At 48.3% G+C, this 27,682-nt stretch overlaps 1 long non-coding RNA gene across 1 annotated transcript; it reads right to left on the bottom strand.

Moving 5' to 3' along the window:
• Positions 1-2,950: 2,950 nt before the first annotated feature.
• LOC103104855 (uncharacterized) lies at positions 2,951-8,351 on the bottom strand. Its single transcript, XR_463544.2, has 3 exons — positions 8,289-8,351; positions 7,591-7,758; positions 2,951-4,055 (listed from the first exon to the last, which is right to left on the bottom strand). It is a non-coding gene; the product is annotated as an uncharacterized LOC103104855 (long non-coding RNA).
• Positions 8,352-27,682: the final 19,331 nt, after the last annotated feature.

The raw sequence follows: 27,682 nt of genomic DNA, 5'->3' as shown, positions 1-27,682 counted from the left end.
CTCAGAGCCAGCAAAGGGACCCCTGTAATCTCCTTCTGAGCAGTTGTCCAAGCCCACCTTGTTATCTGTGGCTGATAATTCCAGAAACTTTGGCTGCTGCTTCAGTGGCGCCCAAGGCCTGTTGCCTCTGTGGGACCTCCCCAGCACACTGTGCTCCACTTCCACCCAGGGCACAAGATGCCTCGTGGCAGCCTTCTAAATTGTTTTGGGCTAGAGAGCTACTTTACCTTATCTTTTTGTGAGTTATGCTGTTCCGGAATTCATTGTAAGGCATTATAGCATAGTTTTTTGGAGAGTAATTTGGTAGAAATCAGATGAAGATCTACACCTTCTCTGCCATCTTAGCCAGAATGGACCCTGCATGGTATAGTAGCAATGCAAACCCTTCCACCATGGCAAGGCATGATCCAGGAGGAACTGGTACTGTCCAACTTCAACCAATGTCGTTGGGCTTCTGTGGCTATTCTTCCCTACTCATTCTTTGCATGCATACTACCAGGTACATAGAGGTTGGAGTAAATAATTATAATAGCTCTTTGCATGTTATATGATCTTCAACAAGTCCAAGAGCTAGATGCTGTTATTATTTCCATTTTACTAATGAGAAAATGGCAGCAGACAGAGGTTAAATGACCTGCTGGGGTCACATTCTGGTAAGTGTCTGAATCTAGATTTGAACTCAGATCTTCTTAACCCCAAGTCAGTAAGAAACTGAGGTGAGATGCTCTAATCTAATTCTTAATCCAGCACTCTATCCACTGGGCTTTCTAGCTCCTTCTAAGGATGATTCTGTCTGTTGCCCAGGTCAGCGGCTCTTAAGTATTCTAGCTAATTGGAGCCCCAGGTAGAAGGAATGAGCACAATCAGCCCATACTTTCCTCAACTATTCTGGGCAGCCCTTCTCCCCATCCCCCCAGGGCACCCTGGGGTATCTCCAACATGCATTATTGTGGTCCCCTCCACTTCATTCTAACCATCAGGTTGATATTTGGAGAGTTAGAGCAAACTTGTAGTACTATGGATATGTATGTGGGGACTCAAGTCAAGGGAATAACAAGTACCTAGATAGGAAAATACAATCATGGACAAGGGTAGGCCAAGGAAAGGAGGTGGGACTTCCATTCCTGAGGTTTCCATTCCTCCACGTCCTTCCTCCTGAGTTGAAAGGTTTGGTCCCCGGGCTTTCTCTCCCCTTACTCTGCTGTGAACCTTCAACATTCCAGTCAAACCAGTTCACTCACTGTTCCTCAAACTCAACATTCCATTCTCTGCCTTTGCACAAGCCGGTCATTATTCCTGGCAAGCCCATCACCTCATCGATGCTCCCCAGATTCAAGACTCAGCTCAATATCTCTCCTTCTTTGAAGCCTTTCCCATGCCCCTAGGTATGAACATTCTCTTCCTCTACCAAACATCTCCCCCAACAAATAACCAGCCATTTACTTCTCTGGGTATACACTGCATTCATGTCAGTGGAGTGGAAGCTTCCTGAGAGCAGGAGCTGGTGAATATCTGCCATCATGTCCCCAATCTTGTATGGTGCCTTGAATACCAAAGGTGCTGCTATCAATCATAGGATCCTGGCTCTATGTTTAGAAGGAAGCTCAGAGGCAACAACCTGACAGAACACAGAACCCTCAAAACAGTTAGAAAAGGAGGCCTTTAATCAGGACAAGGGAGACAATGGCTACCACATAGAGCCACCCAGCTCCAAGACTCTGGAAACACTATCTCCAGGAAAAACACTGAGAATGTGGAATTTTCCACTGAACTAAAAAACTTGGTATGATCCTTATACTTTATGGAGGATAACCAAAGAGACACCACTGACTGGTCCCACAGGGGTTTGGGAAAGAGGTTGGAGCCTGTGGCTAGAATACCTGGGAAGCTGGTAGTAGAGGCAATAAGAGGAACTTAGAGAACAAGAATTATATTTGACTTGACTACATCCACCTCTACTTTCCAGGGTGCTCAATGGGTGCTTGATAGCCTATTTATTGTCCAGGTTGGGACTGGATCAGTCAGGGACCTTCTTGAAGGCAAGTTCCCATTGGACAAGGGTACATTTGGGGTTTCAGAGGATTTTGAGCCCCCCACCCCTTCCCTGCCACTCAACTTGTCGAATGTTGGTTGAATTGAATCAAGTGTGTGACTTGATGTTGCTCCCTGGAATTTTCCTCCTGTGGGATTCAAACCCTAAACAAGGATGTTATCTAGGTAAGTCCCAGGAGAACAGGGATTAAGTGGCAGAATGGGGAAGCAGGGGGTTTGCTTCTTTCTCTGAGAGCCAGGCATGTGAGTGAGTGACCAGATGATGACCATAACTTGAACCAGACTTAAATGATGAGGTGTCAGAGGTTGATAACTTGAAGCCCATCTAAGATAAAGATCTGAGTGCCCTCTATCAAGAGGTTGAAACTCAGAGTCTGTTTGAGAATGAGCCCAAGTGCCCTCTCCTTCTCCTTCTTTAGGCCTCTCATAGTAATACATGTCTATTGCTGGCAAAGACATGCTGTTGCTGACTGTTCATGAACCTTGGATGGTGCTTGAATCATAATCTTACCCCAAGTGCCTATCTACATTTCTTAGAAATATTCTCTCACCCTAATTCCTGGAATCCTTATCCTATACCAGGTGTCATATCTACCATCCTTATTGCACTTTCCCAAGGAATGTCTCAGTCCTTTCCCAAGGACCTGTTTCAATGGAATGTTTTCATTCTTTATGATCTGTACCTTTAAAAGTTGTTAGGGTCATGCAATAAACTGTATTTGCCTGGCATCAGCAAGGCAAATTGAATTAGAATTAGAGTTCCCCTTTCTCTTTGAAAGGCTTCACCTGGAGTCTCATTTTAGGATGAGAGGGTGACTTTCAGACAAGCCCTAGTGCCCAGATCCTGCTAGAAGAGCTCCCCCTGGCCTATTGGGGAGCCCACTTTCCCATTGAGAGGGACATCCTCCATCTTTTCCTTTTTTCCTTTACTCTTCTTTCTTTCTTTCTTTCTCTCTTTCTTTCTTTCTTTCTTTCTTTCTTTCTTTCTTTCTTTCTTTCTTTCTTTCTTTCTTTCTTTCTTTCTTTCTTTCTTTCTTTCTTTCTTTCTTTCTTTCTTTCTTTCTTTCTTTCTTTCTTTCTTATCCAATTTTAACATGATTCTTTCCTAATTATTTTGGGTTAGGACAAACCCTCATGAGCACCAGGCAGGCTGGAACAATGAATAACTTACTCTGTAGTTACTACAGACAGAATGAGTCAAATCTCTCTGGTTCAAGAAAATTCTTCCAGTCCTAGGAGACAGTTACCAAGGCCCATGAAAACCTGCTCTTCTCCTTCCTTCCTCACACCATTTCTCACATGGTACAAATTCCTGGCTAGCCAGAGTTTAAAGTATCCAGCTGCCAGCGCCAGCCTCAAAGAGATGAGCCCATCAGCTGGGAGCAGGAAGCAATGCTTTTGAGGGCAGTAGGGCTTCAAGATTGAGATTGGGAGCCAGGCCTAAAGACGGGAGGTCCTAGGTTCAAATCTGACCTCAGATACTTCCTAGCTGTGACCCTGGGCAAGTCACTTAACCTACGTTAACTTAAAAAAAAAAGGAAGCAATGCTTCTCAGAGACAACCACACACAGCATTTATTCTGTCCCCTCATATGAGAGTACACACCTAGCCTCATTCCAAGCCCAATGGCAACCTAGCTGAAGTCCCATTCCCAGAGGGGAACAGCTTCATTGAGCACAACATGATGATTTTGTTATAATTAAAATGATCTCTGGGGACAGCTGGGTAGTTCACTGGATGGAGAGTCAGGCAGGGCTTTAGACTATGATTTGCCCATGTAAAAAATGGAGGAAGACACAGGAAGTGACACAAAAGAAAGCGTCTTTAAAAGGAATTACAACTTCCTGTGAGGGACTTCTTCATTCTTCATTCTTTGGAGTGGAGGCTGGTGGAGAATCTGCTGACCAGGTCCGAGACTTTGTTCCTGGTGAGGCTGTTCTAAAATCTTTTCCTTTGGACTGACATGTGGTGAGTAAAAAGCTGACTCTTAACTGCTGAGTTTTCTGAAAAAAAAAAAAAAACAACTAACCTCAGGAGAGACTTACCTCTTGAGAGAGACTTCCCTAGGTCCTCGGCTTTGCCAAGGCCTAAGGACTAACTCTCCCTGCCAGGAGTAAATTACTTAGTGCTTAAGCTAGATATCTTACCCTAACCTCTCTCTGATTTTCTTACTTCACTTTCTATATTTTGTAAATAAATTGTAAATAAATCTCTTTGGAATTAATATAAATTCCTGGTGACCCTGTTTTAAATATAATCCAGTCCAACCTTTTTAATAATAAACACCTTTCCCCCTTACACCAGGGACAACTGAAGCTGGGTCAGGTGGCTTAATAAATAGAGTTTTAGGAGCTCATTATTCAGCCCCTGCCTTGGCCATCCCAACCCATCTTTAAAGGGTGATATCTAATTAAGAAATGGTTCATCAATCTATCCAGCCCTCCCCATACCTATGTCATGGGGAATGAGTACCAGGAAAAGAACCCTTGAATCCTTCATTTATTAACCCAATTTGGTGAAAAAGGAAGCCATTTTGTGGGATTCCTAAGGCCAAAGAAAATGCAAAAAGCAGCAGACTAGATGGTGTTTCTCTGACCCTGATCCCAGGCACAGAAATACATAGCCATTCTTCCAAATATTGGGGAATGAATAGTGGATAGGAAAAATAAATTCTCACAACTTCACCAGAAGACCTGGGGATTCTGTTACTGAGGGGGGAGGTGCCCTGACCGCCTGTTTCCTACATGTGTGTCCTTCCCTAGTGATGCCTGCCTAGGCCCACCCTTCCCACTGATGGAATATGTGTTTGTGTAAGAGTGGCCCCTAGGTTTATGGAGAAAATATTGTATTGCTACTTTGCCTACCATTCCATTAAATGAAGTAATCACGTACTCTTTTGATTAGAGGAGAAAATAAAGATATTGGCGAGCTCTGGTTGGAGGGAAATGTGTACCCCTAGGCTACCCTGGAATCTGGACTGAGTTGCTATTCTGGAGACCCCCCCCCCCCACGACAGGGTGCTATAGAATGAAGGCTCATCTGGAATTGCCATCCTGCTTGCCTGGATGCAATTGCAGGGAATTTGCAAATGAGAAATGTTTTCTTTTTCTAGGCTATCATCGGGATGCAATTTTCTGATGCATTGTGGGTTTTTTTTTTTCAGGTCAGACCAGCTGCTGGAAAACAACTATTACATGGTGTAAAGGGCACTGAAGTGTTTTCTTTACTAACATTTTGAATTGTTGGGGGACATTGTGAATAAGCATTGGGATGTTTGCTGTCCTTGACTGGGCAGCCATTCCAGGCTTGGCACTCTTGAACCAACTTGTACCAAGGACTAGATGATGACCCGAATGGCATGAGCTTCTTACCAGGCTGAGAATCTACTGGGGAGATATAAAATACAGGCTAAGGACTGTGAGAAACAGTCATGATGCTACATCCACTAAGATGATGCATTCCAGGCTTCCTGAAGAAGTAACAGTTAATGAGATGACTTGGGAATGAATTAGTAGACTGTTCGATGCTGATCACTGGGAATTAGTGAGAAAGAGTGAGGCCTTCCTGGTGAAAAGAGTGGCTGAGGTCAAGGGGGAGAGCAGTACACCCCCAGGAATAACTCACCCATGTCAAGAACTTCAGAGAGCTCTGCTAAGAAACTTTGGTGCAGAGGCAACTCGGCAGTACAGTGGGTAGAGAGCCAGGCCTGATTTGGGAAGTTCTAGGTTCAAATCTGGCTTTAGACACTTCCTACCCATGTACCTTGGGCAAGTCACTTAACCCTGATTGCCTAGCCCTTGCCACTCTTCTTAGAACTGATACTAAGAAAGTAAGGGCTTCTAAGAAAAGAAAAAGAAAGAAGGAAATGTTGGTGCACAGAGAATGCACAATATGGTGGACCCATGGGAAGTCATTCCATCACAAGTTGTAGAAAAACTGGGTAAGATAGCCCTAAAGAAAGACCCTGAAGGGGGCACCTGGGTAGCTCAGTGGATTGAGAGCCAGGCCTAGAGATGGGAGGTCCTGGGTTCAAGTCTGGCCTCAGTCACCCCCTAGCTGGGTGACCCTGGACAAGTCACTTAACCCCCATTGCCTAGCCCTTACCACTCTTCTGCCTTGGAACCAAACACAGTATTGATTCCAAGATGGAAGGTGAGGGGTTAAAAACAAAGACCCTGAAAAGACAACATATCATGACCACCACGAGCCCGTGGGGACGGTGGTCTCCTTTCTGAGCAGGAAGAAAGGAGAGCTGGAGAATGAGTCATGAGGAGCCTCCTCACCAGTTACAAAGAGACTCTCAGCGTTAGATAACAGCTCAGATGGTGACAACTCAGATAAGGAAGAGAGTGGGTTTGGGCACCTGCTAAAGGTCAGGGGATTCAGGAGAGTCTGTTCTGGTTCCGGGGGGGGGGCCTGTTCTTGCCTGATGCTCATTGCCCAAGGTGCTAGGAGAGCCAGGAAGTCACCTCACTGCATTTCCATGTTTCCAGAGGCTGCTGGCCAACAGGATGTTTTGAAGGTTGCTGATGCTATTTCTTTAATGAAGAGCATTTCGTCCAAAGCAGGAATCAAAGCTAATGTTTCCTCTCCCCCTGGGAGGGGCTGGAAGAGCCCCCCATTCCGCGTCCTGGCCATGGGAGAAGGCGGAGGCTCCCCGGAGGCTGGGGGCTTGGCTGTTTTCCCCTGACTAATCGAACCCAGCCTGCAGCTCTCCGGCAACAATCAATGACATGCGCCAATGACAAAGTCCCAAACAGACCCAAATAAAGCCTGTTAGTCACTGCTGAGTCACTCTGAGGAGGTTTGGTCCTTCTGGGAAGAAGGCTTTAAAAATAAATAGAATAATACAGCATTTTCCTGATGATGGGAACCTGTCACACACTGCTATGGGGGACCTCAGAGGTGCACATCATCAACGCAACTCAAAGCATTTATCAATCACCCAATGTGCCTAGGCACTGGGCTAGATCAGGCAACACACAGAGAAACTCAGACAGTCTCTGCCTCAAGGAGTTGACATCTTACTAGGGTTGGACAGAGAGATTGATTGGCCTTGAAGCCCAGAACACCTCTGACTAATCCTGGGCAAGCCACTTAAATAAACTCTTTGGGCCTCAGTTTCCTTCTCTGAATCGATTCGATCAGCTGTGTCAAACTCAAGTAACAATTTCAGGGTAGGTAGCAAGGCCCCAGAGGTCTCTAGGTGGAAGTGTCACGGCAGATGGTAAGGCCCAGTGGTTTGGAGGGTGCCATGATAAAGTGGACGACAAGGCCATGAATTCATCCCTTTGCCCATCACTCCCTACTCATTGGAGTGGTTCACCAGGGCCTGGGCCAATTGGACCAGCTCGTGAGCAGGGACTGGAAGAGGAGATGAAGGGGGAAGACCCTCTCAGGAGTCCCCACCACACCCTATCCTCTCCACTATGACATGGTCAGACACCGCCATGACACCCCCCCGGAAGCAGTGGGCTGGAAGCCCGGCCTCTGAGGCCATCTCATCGACCTCCTCTGACATTGCTGACCAATTCTTACCTCGCTTCCTCTTAAAAGCTTGGGAGGGTGTGAGGTGATCCTTCTTCTTTGGAGGCTCTCCAGCTCAGTGAGTCCTTCTTAAACTGTGGGACCCAGAAGCGAGCACAATACTTTAGCTCTGTTTGGTCAGGGAAGAGGACAGAGGCGCCTTCACCTTTGTTCTGTGTGCTGTGGAAGAAAGGCAAGAAGGAAGGAAGCAGGGGTGGCTAGGTGGCTCAGTGGAGAGAGAGCCAGACCCAGAAATGGAAGGTCATGGGTTCAACTCCTAGCTGTGTGACCCTGGGCAAGTCACTTAGCCCCAGTTGCCTAGCCCTCACCACTCTTCTGCCTCTGAACGGATAGCATAGCTTTTAAGACAGAAGGGAAAGGTTAAAAAAAAAGAAAAAGGAAGGAAGCATTGATTAAGCGCTAAAAGGTTAGTGGACTTCCCCAGAGTCACACAGTCATATATGTCAGAGGACACACTTGAATTCGGGTCTTCCTGGCTCGGAAGCTGGCTTTCCATCTACTGCCCCTCTGGACTTCTTCAATGTTCAGTCTGGCATGTACATACCATCTATCCTCCCACTCTTATTTCATGTTTCTCCCTCACCCACTCTCCACCAGTCCACTTGATCTGCCACCCTTCGCCATACATGATATTTTGTCCCCCACCTCCACACCTTTGCCCAAGTCCTCTAAAAGTACTCCCACCTGACCTTTGCCTCTGGCCACCCCTCAGAAGCCAGCGTCCACAAGACAATGTCTTGCTTCATTGGGTTGGTGGCCCTTTTATCCTCCGGAAATGCCTCCACTGGAATGTAGAGACCCAGATGGACTGGTTTAGTGAAGAGCTGCCCAACCAGTCACCCCATGTCAAGGTGGCTCCCTCCCCAGCCTTCATACAGGGCAGCTCTCTTGAGGAGGCCACTTCTGGTCTTAAATGGGGAAGGGAAGGGGAAGCGCAACTCCACGAACCCAACAAACCTGGGCAAATAGTCAAGACCTCAGGAGACAAGGAAGGAGACTAGTAGATGCACCAGGTCCATCCTTTGGACAACTGACCCACCACTGGGCAGGCTACATTCCCAAGGGTCTATACACACATGCAGGGGCCTTGGAGATCATTCCAAAGGGGAAGCAATGAGCTCATAGCCATGCCACTCGGACAGGCAGAGGCAAGATTCCAACACAGACCAACTAGTCCAGCCTGATCGTGCTTAGAAATCCTCTGGACGCATTCCCCCCAAAGGATCGTCCATCTCCACTTGACCAGATCCCCCCAGGGACAGGGAAACCGCCACCCATCCTCCAGACATTCCATTCAGGGCTGTGTGAGAGCCACCTGGAGCAGGCTTGCCAGAGCCGATTATTAAATGTTCAGGGTGAGCATCACATCTGGGCTTGACTCGTTGTCTAGACCTCGGAAGGTGATGGAGAAGAGGTTCGGGATGCATATTCAGCTTGGACGTGGATCCCACACACATTAAACACTGACCAGCGGCACACACAGTCCTGCTTCCCTTGTTCTCGAGGAATTGCTCCCTTACATCAAGCCCAAATCGATCTCCTTCTCCTCCTCCCTCTCCTACTGCATTGCTCCAGGTCCTGCCTTCTGGGGCCAAGTGATGCCAAGAGCGTTCTTCCACCCGACAGTCCTTCACCTACTTGGAAGCCACTCTAATGGGTCCCGGAATCTTCTCTTCTCCAGACTAGACACCCTCAGTCCTTTCAGTGATTTTAAAAAGCCCTCACCTTCCACTCAGAATCAGGACTGGATTGTTCCAAGGCAGAAGAGTGGTAAGGGCTAGGCACTGGGGGTAAGTGACTTGCCCAGGGTCACCCAGCTGGGAAAGGCATTTGAGGACCTTCACTGATTTTTGGATTAAGTCATCTTGAGGACTTTTGGTCGCTCTCCTCTGGATGGGCTTCCGCTTTCATGATCCTCAAAATCTTTTCTCCAGGCTGAGCTCTCCCCATTCGTGCTACTCATTGTAGGAGGGTGGAATTTCCCATCGGCTCACCATCCTGGTTGCCCTTCCCTGGAGTCTAGCTTGCCAGTGGCCTTCCTGGGGGCTCATTTAATGTGAACGTCCCTCTTCCATCCCGTTCTAGCTGCTCACATCATTTCAACCCTCATCGATTGCATCCCAGGAATTTCGCTCGTTGGACTCTGTCTGGACTGGTAATCTCAGGGTTACATCAATGCATCCATCAATGCTGATGATCCAGAGGAGCAATCGGAGGAGATCTGGGAGAGCCCATCAATTGGAGAGTGACGGAACAAAGGGTCATCTACCAATGGGAAAGACTATTATTGTGGTGTAAAAAGTGAGGGAAGGGAGGCTCTCCGAGAAAACCGGGAAGACTTGTATGCATTGATGCAGAGTGAAGGGATACTCGGCTACAGCAGCACAGAGACAAAGGATGCTGAAAGACTTACGAACGTGGAGCAACCCAAAGACCAACCAAAGGCTCTCCGGGCCCAAAGATGAAGCAGGCCACCCACCTCCTGCCACGGGAGGCCTCACGAGGCAGAATAGGACAGTCTGGACTTGGGCAATGTAGACATGTTTTTAGAGGCTTGATTGAGCAGATTATTAGGAGTCTATTTTTTTCTTTTCAATTGGTAGAGGGAAGGTGGGAAGGAAAGGAAAGAAATGCTTGTCTACTTGGAAATACAATTATAAATTTATTATTCTTTAAAATAATTCTAAAGACAATATCAGAATGATTGAATGGTTAATTACATTCATTTTTTAAGAATTCTAATAGTCAGTAAGTTCCAGAGCTGGGCCTTGAACCCAGATTCTGGCAATAACTCAATAAATAGTCTTCAGTGGTGCTGATCTTCAGAAGATATTGGAAATTTTTTCTCATCTGTTTTTCTTTTTTAGAAAGAAAAAATAGAACTGTGTTCTTTGTGAACTGGGTCAGTCTAGAAAGAGCGCAGCAGGAATATAATTGTGAAGGGTGGTACAGAAAGGCTCGCAGGCCTGCAGCAGCCGTGCCCCTCTTCCCCCAGAGCCCACTCCCCGCCACCCCACGCCCAGCAGGCTTACGGGAACTAAGAATGAGCGGCTGTCTCCAGAGTGGGGATGACCCAGGACTCGGACATCACCGGCGGGCCAGCTGGCTCTTCAGCCCTGTTGGAGCTGTGCCTCTGGAGGGGCAACATGGTGGGAGGCCACACACAGAAAGGGGACATTTGCCTTCTTCATGGACATCAGCCCTGCTGCCTGGTGATGCCACCGGCTCCCACAGTTACCTCCAGACCATCCCTTTCTGCCTGGTCGTTGTCTCGTAAGATCATGAAAACAACAAACCACTCTCAGCCTCCCTGTCCTATTTAACTCCCTCTATGGTGCTCTGGGGTCCTGGTATCACTTCCCCCTGTTAAAAAATGTTTAACCCTCACCTTCCACCTTAGAAAATCAATCCTGTGTATTGGCTCCAAGGTGGAAGAGTGGTCAGGGCTGGGTAATGGGGGTGAAGTGACTTACCCAGGGTCACCTGGCTGGGAAGTGTCTGAGGTCAGATTTGAACCCAGGACCTCCCATCTCTGAGACTGGCTCTTCATCCACTGAGTCACCCGGCTGCCCCCTGACATCCTCATTTTTAAAAGGCGGGGGCAGAGGAGAGGGAGATGCTTTTTTAATTTAACCCCTCATCTGCTGTCTCAGTATCAATACTAAGTGTTGGTTCCAAGGCAGAAGAGTGGTCAGGGCTAGACTCTGTCTCTCTATTACGTGCTTGGTCTCCCCCTCTCTCCCCCTATGGTCTCTTTTTAGGTGGCTGCTTCCCGGACCCCACTGTTGCTATTCCGGCAGGCACGGATAGTCACACAGCTAGGAAGTGTCTGAGGTCAGATTTGAACCCAGGACCTCCCATCTCTGGGTCTGGCTCTCAATCTACTGAGCCCCCCAGCTGCCCCCAGTCTCTACCCCTATTAAAATGTAAATAAACATCTCACTAGCTCTCTGGAACACAGACCCTGGAGGACAGAATCCCCCAAGTTCCAAGGTTCCTGCCTAAGGGGCTTGCTGTCCAGGTTGGGGAGGGCCTTCCAGCCAGCCCCTGCCCCCAGCCATCTCCTCAGCCCACCCTCCTCCCCCTTCATAATCAAGTCAATCCTGCCACTCAACAGGCTCCCCAATAACTTCCCAAAGCCACCCCTCGGGTGCTGGGCTCTGTCCCTCATTAGAATACAAGAGCTCTGAAGGCAGGGAGGTCCCTGCCTTGGTCTCCCTGGCACTTAGTAGAGTGTCTGACCTGCAGCAGGAGCCCAATCTGTGCTTTTCTCCCCATTTAGTCTTCCATGAGGGATGAGCTGATGTTGGCCAAGCCCCAAAGGCCCATTTGCCCTGGACGGACCCAGGATTTCCCAGCTCCCGCTTTGGGCCTCCCTTCGCCCTCCATCCCCCCTTTCTCTGCGGCTCCCCGGGGGTGGGGCCCACCCTTTGCCCCCTCCCCAGCTCTGCCCAGCGTAGGCTTCGGTCTCCTCTCTGCTTGTCCCAACGCTCAGCCTCAGCACAGAGCCTGACCTACATCCCGTCAACAGGCCCCGTCTGGAGGGGTGGGAGCCAGACAAGCCTGCATTCATGCTCCCTGCCGGCCTCCCCCTGGCTTTTGTGTCCCCGGAATATTTGCCATCTAGGGCCCCAGCAGGCGGCCCCAGGTCCCTTTGTGTCTTCTCCATTCTTCCTTCTGAGTCATGGCCCCGTTACTCTTTCAAAGGGCCACGGCTCCATCCTGTTCATTTCCACACACTCCGCCGCTTGTTGGGATTTTCTTGAGTTATTTCGTCCATTCACAATTTATTTTATTTTTTTTTGTGAATGGCCTTTTTTCAGTCTTTGATTCTCCCCATCCCCCATGGGCACTGCGCTTTCACTTCTGGGTGGTGCCACCTTACCTCTGGCATCCTGGCTGGCTGCCACCTTCGAAGGTGGCACGGCCAGAGACAAGACCTGCCCTTGTCCTCAGTCCAGTGGGGAATGGACAGTCTCCTAGTCTCTGGGTCGGGGGATCTCCGGCCACAAAAGAGTAGACAGCCAGTGAAGTCCTCTCCAAGTCCATTCGATAAGCTGGGTGACCTTGGATAAGTCCCTTAGCCTTGTGGGGCCTCAATTTCCTCAGCTGTAAAATTGGGTCAGACCTGATGACCTCTGAGGTTTATGATGCTAACGCATCTACCACACACCTACTATGTGCCAAGTACTGTGCAAGGTAATGGAGATAACAAGGATAAAAATCAAATAGAACCTGCCCTCAAGGAGGTCATATTCACAAGGTCCTAGACTAAGAACCAGAGTGATTTTAGAAGCCAATGAGTCCAACCCCCTCATTTTACAAATGAAGAAACTGAGGCACCAAGCTGTTAAGTGGGAAGCCCGGGATCAACACAACCAGTTAGGATCTGAGGCGTGAGAAAGGTCTTCCTGACTTCAGATCTAGCAATGAACCTAAGAAGATACAACACGTACCCTACGACATACAATAGGGAAGGGAAGAATAAGCACAAAGTGCTTGTAGCAATTTGAGGAGGGATAGACCACTTTTAGATGAAATCAGAGAAAGCTTAGTGACCATGGCAGCACCTGAGCTGAGCCTTGAGTCAAGATAGGGATTCTGAAAGTCAGAGGGAGACAAGAAGTGGGTCAGAGCACGGAAGAGAAGCAGAAACTTTGGCAGGTTGTGAAATCTAGTTCAGGTTTGCTGGAATGTACACGCGTGAAGGGAGGTAAGAGAGGACCCGTCGGACTGGGTGGTGGAGTCTGAATTTGACCCTAGAAGCAACAAGGAGGAGAGGGACACAGCCCGTATTTTAGGAAGATTTTTTAAAAGTCAATGGTTTCACTTAAGGTAGAAACACTTTTGACGACCGTTTTCTGACATTTCAGGATTCAGATTCTCTCCTTCCCCTCCCCACTCCCCGAGGCAGTAAATAGTCTGATACAGGTTATGCCATGCTTTCATGCAATGCATATTTCCATATTCCCCACACAGACAACAAAAAATTCCAAAGGAAATAAGGCAGAAGATGGCATGCTCTGATCTGCCTCGACCTCCCACCGGTCCTTCTCTGTCTGGGTCCCTCGTGGATGTCGTGGGAACTTGCTTGGCTGATAATAGTGAGACCATAGTGACCACCGTACAGTATTTCTGCTCTCCAAGTTCTGCTCCCTTCACTTTGCAGCAGTTCAATGAAGTCTTTCCAGGTGTTTCTGCACATAGTGACTATCCTACAGTATTTCTGCTCCTGTAGACTCTGCTCTCCTGGTTCTGCTCTTGTAGACTCTACTCTTCTGGTTCTGCTCCCTTCACTTTGCATCAGTTCAATGAAGTCTTTCCAGGTGTTTCTGCACTCATCCTGTTCATCATTTCTTTCAGCATAATAGGAAGAAAGATGATCTTAATAGCTATGCAGAGGAGAGGACTGACAAGAGATTAGAGATTAGAGAGGGCTATTACAAGGCACCATGTCAGGCCCTAGAGGGGTGGCCAGGCACAGAGGAAGCAGGGAACAGACTTGACAAGCCTTGGAGGCTGAACAGATTTGGGAAAGAGTGAGATGGAAGGATAAGGAACGAGCCCAAGTGTATGACTGGGTGGTGGGGTGGCTGGTGGGACCACAGCACCTTGCACAGACTCCGGGAAGGTTTCAGGTGGGGAGTTCATGACTTCTCTCTTGGACGTGGCAAGTCGAGATACTATTAAGACATCCAAGGGAGATGTTCTCCAGGCAGGTGATGATGCTGGGCTGGAGTTCAGGAGAGAGATATGGGCTAGACCTATAGATCTGGAAGTTGTCCCTATAGAGATAATTGTTGAATTCATGGTAGCAGATAATATTGCACAAAAAGAGAGGGTGTAAAGGGAAGAGATGAGTCTTGGACAGAGCCCTGGAGGATACCTGCACCCAGGAGGCAGGAGGAATATGACCACCTATACAAGACAAAGGAGAGGTCAGACAGAGACCAGGAAAACCAGGACAGATGAATGAATGGATAAATATGTGGATTGTGTTTCCAAGGAATAGTCTGGATTCTCCAGGAAAACTCGGAGCTACCAGCCCCTCTTCCCTCACCAGGAACTGTAAGGAACAGGACATCTGGCAGCAAAGAAGAGAGCTGTCTATGATTTCCAGAGAGAACCAGTCCTGGCAAAAGAGAATTGAATCAAAAAAAGGTCTACATAAAGAGAGAAAGGACTTTGAAACTCTATAGTTCTGCACCTCTGAGTTGCCTCAGACACATGTTATTATTATCATTAATAGCAATAATAACAGTGTTAAATTTAAAAGAGTGGTCTGTCATAAACTGTGGCAGTTAAAAGAGTTGGGGTCATAAACTGTAAGAGTTAAAATAGTGGAAGATATAAATTATAGTAGATATAAGAGTGGGTGAGTAAATTGTGACCGCAGAAAATATGTTTCACTACAGTGTCTTGTTTTTAAATCAATATATAAGGTGGTCGCCAGGGAAATATTCCCAATTATGAATATACCCAAGTCAACTGGGTTTTATAGAGACTTTAATTTATAATACAAGAAAAGAGAGAAAGAGAGACAAAGGAAATAAGTATGAAGGGCCTTAAGCCAACATGGCCTAGACCTGAATCTTAAGAGAGAGAGATCAGTCAGTCAGTCTTTTAGACAGACCACAAGGTCTGTCTAAGCAAGGATTCTAGTGACAGAGTCTCCTCAGAGAGAGTTCCAGCCAGAGTCCTCCTCAAAGAGCCTTCCAGCCAGAGACTGTTTCAAAGGGCCTCTTTCAAGAGCCTCCAGAGGGACAGAGTCCCCTCAGAGGAGCTCCAGCGATACCTCCTTAGAGATTGTCCTCCAAGAGCTTCCCTTCTCCAGAGCCTCTCCTCAAGAGATTCTCTTCAAGCGATTCCTCATAAGAGATCTTCCTCAAAAGGATTGTCTTTCAAGAGATTCTGCTTTTTCTTATATAGGGGTTTTTCTCCTATGTCACCTCCCCCAAGTCCTTACATCTACCAATCACAGTAGACGTTTTCCAAAGGACAATCCATTCTAAAAACACGGCTGAGTCGACTAATCCCCTCAGTAAGTCTGAACCAGAGAAAACACAGCTGAGTCAACTAATCCCCTCAAGAGAGAACATCTAAGTAAGTTTTCACCTCTTTGTTCCTGGCAAGTTTACAAGTTGCCTGACCTTTATAGGTACCTAGCATCCCATTGTATCAATTCTAAAAACAGACATTGGTCAAAGAACTCCCTGCCTCATCATAAGCATGGGTCCAAGTACTTTCATTGTTTAGCAAGGAGTTTTCTCCCCTAAAGCAGTCTTAAGTACGGGTAGAGTAGAGGTCCTCCCATTTCTTACCCTGGCGAGTTCTCACAGTCAAAATGGGGAATGTTCTCAGTAGGGAATTTGTTCCAATGGAGAATTCCCCAAATGGAGAAATTTTTAACATTCACAAGTCTGAGAAATTTCAAGATTCACAACAGATAACATTTATATCACACCTACAAGTTTGTGAAGCACTTTATATAATTATTTGACCCTATAGGTATGTACCCACAGTTTATAGTCATGCCAGTAAATACAATTAGTTCACAGCAAAAGCATTTACCAAAATGACATGACTGGCTCAGTGGATTGAGAGTCAGGACTAGAGACAGGAAGTCCTAGGTTCAAATCTGGCCTCAGACACTTCCTAGTTGTGTGACCCTGGGCAAGTCACTTGACCCCCATTGCCTAGCCCTTACTGCTCTTCTGCCTTGGAACCAATACACAGTAAAGAGTCAAAGACAGAAGGAAAGGGTTTAAAAAATGACATAGAAAGGACAGTAGCTACAAAACAGTACTGGCCCCTCCAAACCCGGGGTATACTCTCCCACAAGAGCACATGACGTATGGGAAGAGTGTATGGGCATGAATTTAGAGGACAGTTATTGTGTGGGACGTGGATGGCGAAGCTGTATGGCCAGAGTCTGCCATTGGGAGTCCCTTCTCTCTTCATGGAGTCCTCTCTGCACATGCATTCTCTGTTGCCAGGACTAGTTCTCTCTGGAGGCCAGAGCCAGCTCTCTTCTCTGCTGCCTGAAGACCCTCTCCTCGAAGTTCCTAAATTCAGGTCCCGTTGCCTAAGTGTCCTCCTCCTGTGCTCTGTAGTCTACGTCTCTGCTCCACTCTAGCGTGGGGAGAGGGACAGTTAAGGAGGGAGATCCCTTTTTAGCTCCGAGACTAGCACAACTGTCTGGATGCTCTCCCATTCGCAATTGCCATGGGGGGACAGGGGAGATATTTGTTCTGGGGAGTCTCCTGTGAGTCGAACCACAGGACAGAGGAATGATACCCCCTTTCTGGAGCAAAAGTAGTCATGATTTGGCTACTCTGAGGGGTGAGGGTGCCTGAGTCGTGGCAGGGCTGACTGCAGGGGGGCCAGGGGCCAGGGAGGAGAGGATGGGAAGTAAGGCCTTGTCTGGGAAGGGGGCTGGGGGAATGGGGCTTTATTCACTGGACAGTCAAAAAAGCTCAGCTTCCAGGTGGAAGCTCTCAACTGAATGAAGGACCCCCTCCCCACCCTCTCCACCCCATGAAGTCTGAGGATGTGGGTGCTGGTTTTAAATTAGTCCCGAGCTCCCCCTCTATGATCCAGGCTGTGCTGGTTGCTTTGGGGGGGCAGGAGATGGAGGTCCCGCCTTCCAGGGGGCAACTGGGAGAGACAAGCTTTGAACGCTGGCAGGACAGTCTAAAGAAAGCAAAGACTGAATGGGTAATGGGGACTCTGAGGACCACCAATATCAGAGCAGACCTGAGGGATGCTTAGAGGTGCAACTTGATAGGAAGACCCAGGACTCCAAGAAAGGCCTCAATATTCTCCATAGGAAAGGGGGCTCCCCAGAGTAAAAGCCAGCCTGGAGATGGGAAGTTCTGGATTCAAATGTGGCCTCAGATCCTTTCTAGCTGGGTGACCCTGGGCAAGTCACTTAACCTTCATTGCTTAGCCCTTACTGCTCTTCTGCTTTCAAACCAATATACAGGATTGACTCTGAGATGGAAGGTGGGGGCTTAAAATATAATGGGGGAAATTCAAGGCCCCCCAGCAGTGTGCTGGGTCCCTTTCCAGGGAGACCAAAGATCATGAAACAGCCCGTACCTCTGTGTCGTGAACATAGTAGGTGCTTCATAAATGTTCGTGAAGAACTAAATCCATTTTAGGCCTGGACCAATTTCATGGAGACGGTAAGGCTGGCTACCTTCTTACAAATGCACTTCTGGGCAGGAGCTGGGGGAAGCCTATCCAGTCAATTCATCCCATCCAGGCTTTCAAGTTCTTTGTTCCAGCCTCTAGGAGAATCAGCAATGGGAATAACGAAGATGATGTCATCAAGCCCAACCCTCTTATTTTGTAGATGAGTAAATGGAGGCACAGAAAAGTTCAGTGACTTTCCTGGGGTCACACACAGGGTTTGAAGTAGGATTTGAACTCAGGTCTTCCTGACTCTCAAGTCCAGTGCTCTATTATGCCATGTATTTGGTCATAACTCTGTTTTCCTCTACTATTTGTCCTCCATCCCACCTTCCTCAGGGGGGTGTAAGCTCTTTGAAGGCAGCAACTGGCTCGCCTTAAATCGTTAATGCTTGGCCCAGAAGGCTCTGGATAAAAGCTTGCTCCATTGCATTGAACCAAACAAGGGGCTCAGGGTCCCGCAGTCACAGTTCCAGAAGACCAGGCTGAAGCATCCCGTTCGAGCTCGGCTGAGGACAAGTGCATGTTGGCCATTGGCCGCTGTGCCATATGCCCCAAAGGCTCATGGGATGTGTCAAGCACAGGGAACCTGGGAAGGGGGAGACGACCTGACTGCCTTTCACAGCCCTTCCCGACCCTTCGGACCACCCAGAAAGCAGGACTCAACGGAGCAAAAGAACCAAGGTTTGATCTCAAAGCGCCAATAGAAACATGTTGGGTCCGTTGGAAGTCGTGACTGGTACCTATACACAGGTAGGCTTTGGGGATCATTTTACAGATGAAGAAACTGAGGTTTGAAGAGGCCATGGGACTTGCCCAAAGTCACACAGCTAATGAGCAACTGAAGCGCTATTTATTTGTATTCAGGTCTTCCTAGCCCCAATCCACCCTTTCCCCCTTCTCTTCATTTTGGTAGCCAGAGGGCATGCTGGGTAGAGAAAAGCGCTAGGTCAGGAATGGCGGGCCTTGGGCTGGAATCTGAGCTCTGCCACTTACCACCTGAATGCCAGGGCTAAGTCGCTTTCACCTCGATGGGCCTCAGTTTCCTCGACTGTACAATAAAGGAATCAGGAAGTGCTACTCCTAGGGCAGGCTAGTGGAGGGACCTCTGAGTCTGGAGTCGGGAGAATCTGTCCTCTGAGACTCAATTATCTGTGTGGTCTCTGAGCTCAGGCCCTGAACGGTCTGTGATGGAGGTTGGACCAGAGGACCTTCCAGCTCTAGAACCTAAAACCCGATGGGCCTCTCCATTAGTCTCTGTGTGACTTTGGGAAAGTCATTGTCTCCGGCCTCAGTATCCTTATCTGCAACAGGACGTGGTCAGACTAGAGGCCCTCCCAGCTCTCTGTTTGAGATCCAGGGTCCTTTAGACGGCGTCCCCACTAATCTCCTTCCTTCTCCCAAGGGAGATTTCGGTGCCCATTTTCTGCCTCATTCCAGCTTTTCATCTCTTCCTGGCCCTCCCCCCAGACACACTCATCTCCTTCCAGCTGCTGCAGGATCTGCCAGCCCACAGTGACTCCTGCTCCCCTGGCATCAGCCCACACAGCCTGATAGAGAGCGAGAAGGACATGATCTCCTGAGTCATCCTCGTAGGACTGTCATCTCAATTAATTTCTCCGTGCAGAGGCCCAGCCTTTAGCAGAGCTAGAAAGTGGGCAAAGCCTGGCTTGGGCCCTCGCGGGTGCCCCTAGCCTCTGGCCCAGGCACTCCATGCCCTCTCTCAGCCCCCAGCTTCGGGAGGTTGGAGCAAGGCTGTGCTGCAGCCAATCGGTCAATGTTCAGTGTGTCCTTTACACCTCAGAACTGGCCAACGCTCCAATCTATTTCTCTGTTGGTTCAACCTTGGGAAAACATGGGGAAGAGTTCAGGAGGCAGATTACATTTAAAAACGTGCCCATGAGTACACTACCATCCCCCTTCCCAGCTGGTTGTTAAACATTTCCTAGCACATCCCTGGGGCTTCCTGGCCCTGTGGATCCTTCTCCCCTGCATCCTCTCCTCCCCAGAGCCCTACAATCCTCAGGCTCTAAAATTATTCCCCACCTCCATCCCCTCTAAATCCTGACACACTTCACCCATTTGGACCAGAGTCAGAGATTGCAGATGGCCTTGGAGGTCATCTCTAGACCAACTTCCTTGTTTTACAGAGAAGTAAGTTGACTTAGCCAAGGTCACACAGGTAGCAAGTACACAGAAGATCAGGTTTAGAACTCAGGTCCTCAGATGCCAAGATCAGGGCTCATTCTGTTATACCACATTGCCTCTTGGTCAGTTAAGAAAAGAGTTCTATTCTATAAGTTTAAAGGCTTTAGAGATAGGTTGGAGGAACTAAAAGGGAAAATCACTTTCCACGGCCAAGTAGCTGGCGTCAAAAGCAAGACTCAAACCCAGGTCTTTGTGACAGTTCTCTCTCTACTACCCAACACTGCGGACTCTTGAATCTTCCTTTATCCACCCTCCCCAGGTCCCCATATTCAACTTCCCTTCTCTCTGGGTTCTCTTTTCAGTTGCTTTTCCAGAAAGAAAGGGACCCCAAGGGATAGAATTCCCATGGTGGGGACCTCCATGAACGGCTTAGCCTCTGAACCCGCTGGTATTTGCTCTCAACGGGAGCCAAGCCTTCCCCAAGACCTTGAGTACTTAATGGCCAAAGATCTCCCATTTCCTTGTCCGTTTGCCCATTGGGTAGATACAGCATGCCCGGAGGTGGCAGGAAGAGCTACATCTCCTCCGAGGCTGACCCTCCCCATCTCCAAGGAGACTAGGAGGAAGGCCATACCCTGTCTCCACCAGCAGCGCCCATCTAGCAGGGAAAGAAATGGCGGAAGGATCCAGGACCACAGGGGCCGGGTGATGTCTCCGCTACGCTCCGAGCTCCAAGAGGGGCATCAGGGCAGAACCACCTCCACCTACCCCCCATCAACTATCTGGAGTCTAAGCATGTGATCGTTTGTCCAAACAATGTCCAGGAGAAGGTACCGATTGGCTTACTACCACCAAATGATGGTTACCCAAAGAACCGTGACAAAAATGCTGTTAAACTTCGGGATCAAAGTAAACGCCTCCATAATTGTCCCCGTAACTCCGGAATTCCGCCCTGACCATAGCGATCTCCTCCCACTTTCCCCTGGGCCTCATCCCTCCTCTTTGACACATCTTCTAGTCCCTGCACCCCTTCTTTCCTGCTTTCCCAGGAACCTCATTTTTCCACTGGCTCATTCAACTTTCCCAGCCTTTGATCCAAAATCTCACTTTCCATTGTCTTTCATTGTCGCAAAAGAGTGAATGAATGCTCTTTCTACCCTCCCAACCCAAGATGGTTCCCAACTACCACCCTCTCTGCCCTTCCTTGAGAGGGGGTCAGTGGCACTGAAGATGTCACATGACCTTGCTGATTGGATCCACAACGTCACTCTTGGAAACCAATCCTTCCACCACTCTCCGCACCAGCTTTCTAGTACATCGTCCACAATGGCGGCTCCAAAATGGCTCTTCTTTTCTTAAGCCACCCGTCCCATCACCACCACCTCCGCCTTCTCTCTCAGCAGAGGGTGTCACCTGTGACTCTAAAAACTGAGTCCATCTGCCCCAAGCTCCCTCCCTTCTCCAACACCACCGAGCACCCCACTCTGGAGGACAAGAGCCCTTCTTCATGTGAGCCCCAAGCCTTCTCCTGGGGCTCTGGATCCCATGCTCCCCCTCTTTCCCCCCAAGCTTCTTCCTCCTTGCAGTTTTTGACACTGTTGACCATCACCTCCTCCTGAATCCTTTCTTCTTCCCCGAGTTTTCATGAGGCTACTCCGCTGTGATTCTCTTCCCGGAGCCCAACCCTTTTCAGTTCCTATGGCCATTCGGGGTCCCTTCTCAGGGGAGTAACCTCGAGTGTCCTGATCTGGGGCCTCCCTGTCTCTCTCGAGACACCCTCTAGGTTACCTCATCATCACTCATTCCCATCCTGATGGCCGAGATCTACATAACCAGCCCTCATTGGTGTCCTGAGGTCCAGTCTGGCAATTCCAAGTACCTGTGAGATGTTTCCATCTGGACAGTCCAGAGGGATCTCAAACCATTCTATTTCCCCTCAAGCCCACTAACTTCTTTATTTCTGGGACTATCCTTTCCATCTAACCTGAGCCATTGCTAGAACCTTCCCCCAATCTCTCTGTATTTATTTTGTTCATGTTGTTTAGTTGTTTTCAATCACATCTGACTCTTTACGACCCTATTTGGGGTTTTCTTGGCAAAGATCCTGAAGTGGCTTGCCATTTCCTTCTCCAGCCCATTTTACAGCTGAGGAAACTGAGGCAAACACATTCAGTGACTTGCCGAGGGTCACATAACTGATAGGATCTGAGGCTGGATTTGAACTCAGGTCTTTCTGACTCTAGGCCAGCGCTCTATCCACTGGGTCCCCCAGCTGCCCAGACATTTTGTATATATGCCCCATTTATTTATCTGTGAACGTTTCTGACCCACCCCAAGGAGAAGATGAGATCCTCTAGGCAGGGGCTGCTGCTGATCTTTCTTTGAATCCCAGCACTTGGTCCAAGGACTTCCTGGTTGCTTGACCACTAGAAAGGCCAATGCCAGCTATATCTGGTGCCAGCTTGGATCGGATTTCACTGGAACCGAGCCGCTGGGATGGGCCAGGGACACAGAGACAAAGATGAACTCATTTCTGTGCTTACAGAACTTTCTAACAAGTGGGGAAATGATGTGTAAATGAACAAATAAAGACAAGACAGAATGAGAAAGGGTTAAAGGAGGAATCAAGACAAAAGATTTCTGGCAAAATTTGATGACTGAAAGAGGATTTTTAGCTAGGGATGGAATCAGAGGAGGCTTCTTGGAGGCAGTGGCACCTAAACTGGGCCTTGAAGGAAGGGATATGGGACAATGAAAGGGACAATGCCCTGACCTTGGAGTAAGGGAGACTCAGGGTCAAATTCTTCCTGCTGTGTGATCCTGGGTAAGTCACTTGACCTCTCTGTGGCTGTTTCTTCATCTGTCATAATGAGGGTGCTGGACTTTATGGTCTCCAAGATCCCATTCCACCTCTAAATCAATGATCCTCGGACCTGTCTGGGCCTCGCTTTCCTCATCTGTAACAAGGGGGATGGAGCCAGCGGCCTCTAAAATACCTTCTAGGGGGCAGCTGGGTAGCTCAGTGGATGGAGGGCCAGACCTAGAGATGGGCGGTCCACGGTTCAAATCTGGCCTCAGACACTTCCTAGCTGTGTGATCCTGGGCAAGTCACTCGACCCCCATTGCCTAGCCCTTACCTCTCTTCTGCCTTGGAGCCAACACACAGTATTGACTCCAAGATGGAAGGTAAGGGTTTAAAAAAAAATACCTTCTAGCTCTGACCTCTCATGGAAAGATCTAGAAAGAGTAGCTCAGCTGGTGGACATGGAGATCAAGTCCCAAGCATGGGGGAAGGCCTGAGGCAAGAGACTTGGGATCACGGGGATTTCGGATGGGAGACCTTCAAGATTGCCTAGCCTAAGCTCTCAGGGAAACTGAGGGGCAGCTGGGTGGCTCAGTGGGTAGAGAGGCCCATCCAGAGGCTCCCCAGCTTCCATCACCTTATTGGCTTCTCAGGCCCTGCTCTAGGTGGCTTTACGGAAAGCGCAGAGATGCTGAGCTGATGGAAAGCCCCCTCTCACAGGGGGCCAAGGATGGAGATTGAAAGTGGGACGGACGGGACCTCAGGGGTCATCTGGTACCACTGAGGCTCGGCGAGGTCAGACAGGCAGAGATTCTGCGTTCCTGTGAGCTTCTTCGAGTCCAGCCTCGCCCTTTACCCTAAGTACGGAATTGAAACACAGAGAGGGAAAGTAGCTGCACCCAGACCTCTACACTCCAAGCCCCGTTTCCCCAGGCAGGACTCGTCCCCTTGGACAGGCCCCTTTGGCCTTGGTGACTTGGGCTCCTGCCCCACCCCCTCTCTCCTGGGGGGTTCAGAAGCTCAGAACTCATCAAGACTCAAGAGCCCCAGGCCAGCATCTTCCCTGACCACAGGCCAGTGGCCAGCACCCCTACCTGCCTCGAGAAGCTCTCTGCTGCTCTCTGCTGGCTCTCCAGCTTCCTTCCAGCCTTTGTAACTCAACAAACTGGAACTGGAGGGCTCTGGGGTGCTCCTCAGTCCAACCACCCCTAAACAAGAATCCTGTTTATCACACATCGGACACACGATCCTACAATCCCTGCTTGAAGACTTCCAGAAGGCAAGGAACCGTCTACCTTCCTTTTCTCCTGCTGTGTGACCCTGGGCAAGTCACTTAACCCCAATGACCTAACCCGTACAGTGGTCCTTAATATGGACTCAGACAACAAGTAAGGATTAAACAAAAAGGCTTTTCCATTTTGGAGCGCCCCGACGGATAGAAAGCTTTTTCTGATGTCAAACTTCAAGTGGCCTCTTTATACCTTGGCCCCATGGCTCCTCCTTATCCCCACGGGCAAAGAGAACCGGCCCAGTTCCTCTTCTTCTTGGCAGCCTTTCAAATACAGAAAGATGGAGCCCAAGAGGGCTTACCCAGCCCCATCCAAGAGTTCAGAGAACAAGCAGAATCTGGCCTTCATGCGAAGTCCCCATCTAGAAGCTGAGACTGGAGATGAGTCAACAAAAGAGAACCCTGAACTCCATGAAGAAATAAAAGAGAGTTTGAGAGAAGGCCAAGAGGTACGTCTAGAAAAAGAAGCAATCAGGCAACAAGCACAAGGCACAGCTCAAGTGGCTTGGCTCAGATATGGGAAGATGGACAGTGTGTCCGTCCAAGTCAGCTTTTCTTGGGTGGAATCACTGCTCAAGTGTACCTTTTGTGAGAGGTTTTCCACTCTCCCTCCTCTCCTGCCGGGTCTCTTGAATGCCCTCCTTTAAATGTGGGCTCTAGAACAGCCCAACACTCCTCCGGAGCTGCCCAGGGAAGAATCTGGTGTTCCGGATGCTCTCTTGTTCTTTTGAGTTGTTCTCTTGTCTTCGGTCATGTCTTATCCCCAGGATCCCTTTTAGGGGATTCTTGGCAGAGAGACCAGAGTGGCTTGTCGCTTCCTCTCTCCTTCTGGACACTAAGATTGCATCGGCTTTGTAGGTGATGTGGCCGAATCACCCTCTTGGGTTTATTCTGCACCAAGTGTTGTCTGGATCCCTCTGGTTAAGATGGTGGCATGAAAGGTCACAGAGGATCTCCCCTCTCCCACATAGACTCCAACAAGCAGCTGATGAAATCATGATCCAGGAAACCAGAGCGAACCCCTTCATCCAGCCCAAAGAAGATAGTCATACAATCTGAGGCCGGCCTCTATCAGAGAAGCCAAAACAAGAGCAAGTAAGTGACCCAGAAGTCTGACAGTGCTCTGCACTCAAACCAGAGATGCTTCAGAGATCATGAAGCCTGCCCTGCACTGTACCTTAATAGTGAATATATGTTCTCTAGCTATAGGTGTGTGTGTGTGTGTGTGTGTATGTGCACACATGTGCACTGAATGGCATACATCTGAATACTTAAAGGGAAATTTAATCAAATTACAGAAATAACAAAATTTAATAGTTGGATATCTTAATTAACCCTTTCAGATAAAGACAAATCTAACAAAACAGTAAACAAGGAAAAAGTTAGATTAGGAATGTGAATAGAATTTTAGAAAGCCTAGATATGTTTAGATCTCTGGTTGATTACTGAATGGGAATAAAAGGGAGTATACATATTTTTAAGCAGGAAATGGCAACTTTACATAAATTGACCATATGCTAAGGCAAGAACACATAAAGGGGGCAGCTGGGTAGTTCAGCCGATTGAGAGTCAGGCCTAGAGATGGGAGGTCCTAGGTTCAAATCTGGCCTCAGACACTTCCCAGCTGTGTGACCCTGGGCAAATCACTTAACCCCCATTGCCTATCCCTTACCGCTCTACTGCCTTTGAGCCTATGCACAGTATTGACTCCAAGACAGAAGGTAAGGGTTTAAAAAAAAAAGAAAGAAAAACTCATAAAGAAATCTAGAAAATCCAAAATATTAAACATCCATTGCTATTCTTTAAAAATTATAATCAATGTAGGGCTTTTGAAAAAAAGGATTCAAACTGAAACAGACACACAAAAAATAATTCTAAAAATTGGTGGATGAAAGAAAAAAAGCAGAAATAATAATTTCATTAAAGAAAATGACATCTATATGAAGATGTCAACATGGAATTCAGGAATCCCAAACGTGCAGCCCAAGCTCTGATCTCCTGCTCTCTTCACTGACGGACTTTCAAGTGAAGAGGATTTCTGTGAACTGTTGGTGAGGGAAGGGACAATGGACTCTGTCCCCCTTCTGCCTTCCATGTGTTTATAAATACCTGACCTCCCTGTGTCATTTTATCTTTTTTATTTATTCTTACCTGATCTTAGATTAAAAAGTATATGAAGATGGAATTGGCCAGGTTATAGTCTTATGAACTTCAAGAATCAGAAGAACCATCTGGGCTCCTCTCCATAATTGGAGACCATCAAAATTGGCAATAGCTGGCTCAGCTAGGTATCCCAATGGAGAAAGTACTGGCCTAGTCAGAAGGACCTGAGTTCAAATCCAGTTACAGATGCTTATGAGCTGTGTGACCCTGGGTAAATCACTTTACCTTTGGTTTGCCTCAGTTTCCTTATATGTGAAGTGGGGCTAATAGTATTTACCACTGGTGGGGCTGTTGTAAGGATTAAATGAGATAATACTGTTTTTTAAATTTGTAAAGTGCTTAAACACATTGCCTGGCACATAGTAGGTGCTATACAAGCATTAGTTATTATTATTAATAAAAGCAAATGAATCCAGTGAGAAAACAGATAGCAACTGAGTGACCAGCTCGACTCCAACCAATGGTGGACCAACTACTATGGAGACTCCTTGTACTGGAAATGACCAGTCCTGCTAGGTAAGGAAGCAACTTCTCCATCACAATGTCATCCCCCCCAAAGGAATTTTGTGAGGACTCTGGGAAGAGGGAAAAGGGCTCCTCTGGCCCCCAGGTTGCTCAATCCCACACCAGATTACTTAAACTTAAAGCCACTCCCCCACAAGGACTTTGTGTATTCAAGAGGAGAGAATCCTCTGGGTTGTCATTGTTCTCCCTCTAGAGTAATAAATACTTTTTCTTTTCTTTTTTTTAACCCTCACCTTCCATCTTAGAATCAGTGATATGTATTGATTCCAAGGCAGAAGAGTGGTCAGGGCTGGGCAATGGGGGTCAAGTGACTCTTCCAGGGTCACTCTGGTCTCCAGACCTGGCTCTCCATCCACTGAGCTACCTTGCCATCCCCAGTATTATTGGGGACCCCACTCTCTAGGGGTGCTTGTGACCCCAGTACTAGAATACCCAAGCCCCTTAAAGTTGGCTCTTGATGGAACCCTTTGGGAAGCTGAAGCAGCAGCCCAAGTGCGAGTCCCACAGCTAATCCATGGATTGAGAGCCTCGAGGGGAGCCTTCGGGAAGAGCCTTGGGTCCAAGACACATGAAAACTGACTGAAAGAAAGGACCACGTTCAGCCAGGAGAAGCTCACACTGAGAGCAGTGGAGGGCCGGGAAAGGATCCACGAAGAGCCCGCCAAAGGGCTTGGTGAATGTTTAAAAAAACCAAAACACTTGAAATCTGAGTGGAAAGGGATGTGCGAGCCATTGTGGGATTCAACATCATTCTTCCGGAATCCTCTTCCTTCAAGGCTCAGCTCTGATTGTCACCTCCTCCAGGAAGTGGGGAGGTCCTGGGTTCAAGTTTGACCTCAGACACACAGTACTGATTAAGACAGCAGTTCTGTGTCCTCTTCGCTTGGCTGTGTCCATCCCTTGAATTACAACGATGGGCGAACGGACTTCCTCCAGCTTTGAGTGAGCTCTTTGAGCTCTTG

Source organism: Monodelphis domestica, chromosome 2, assembly GCF_027887165.1.
Source record: "Monodelphis domestica isolate mMonDom1 chromosome 2, mMonDom1.pri, whole genome shotgun sequence".
NCBI classification, from domain to species: Eukaryota; Metazoa; Chordata; class Mammalia; order Didelphimorphia; family Didelphidae; genus Monodelphis; species Monodelphis domestica.
Note: the sequence above shows the minus strand (reverse complement) of the source record. Positions and strands in the feature narration are given on the sequence as shown.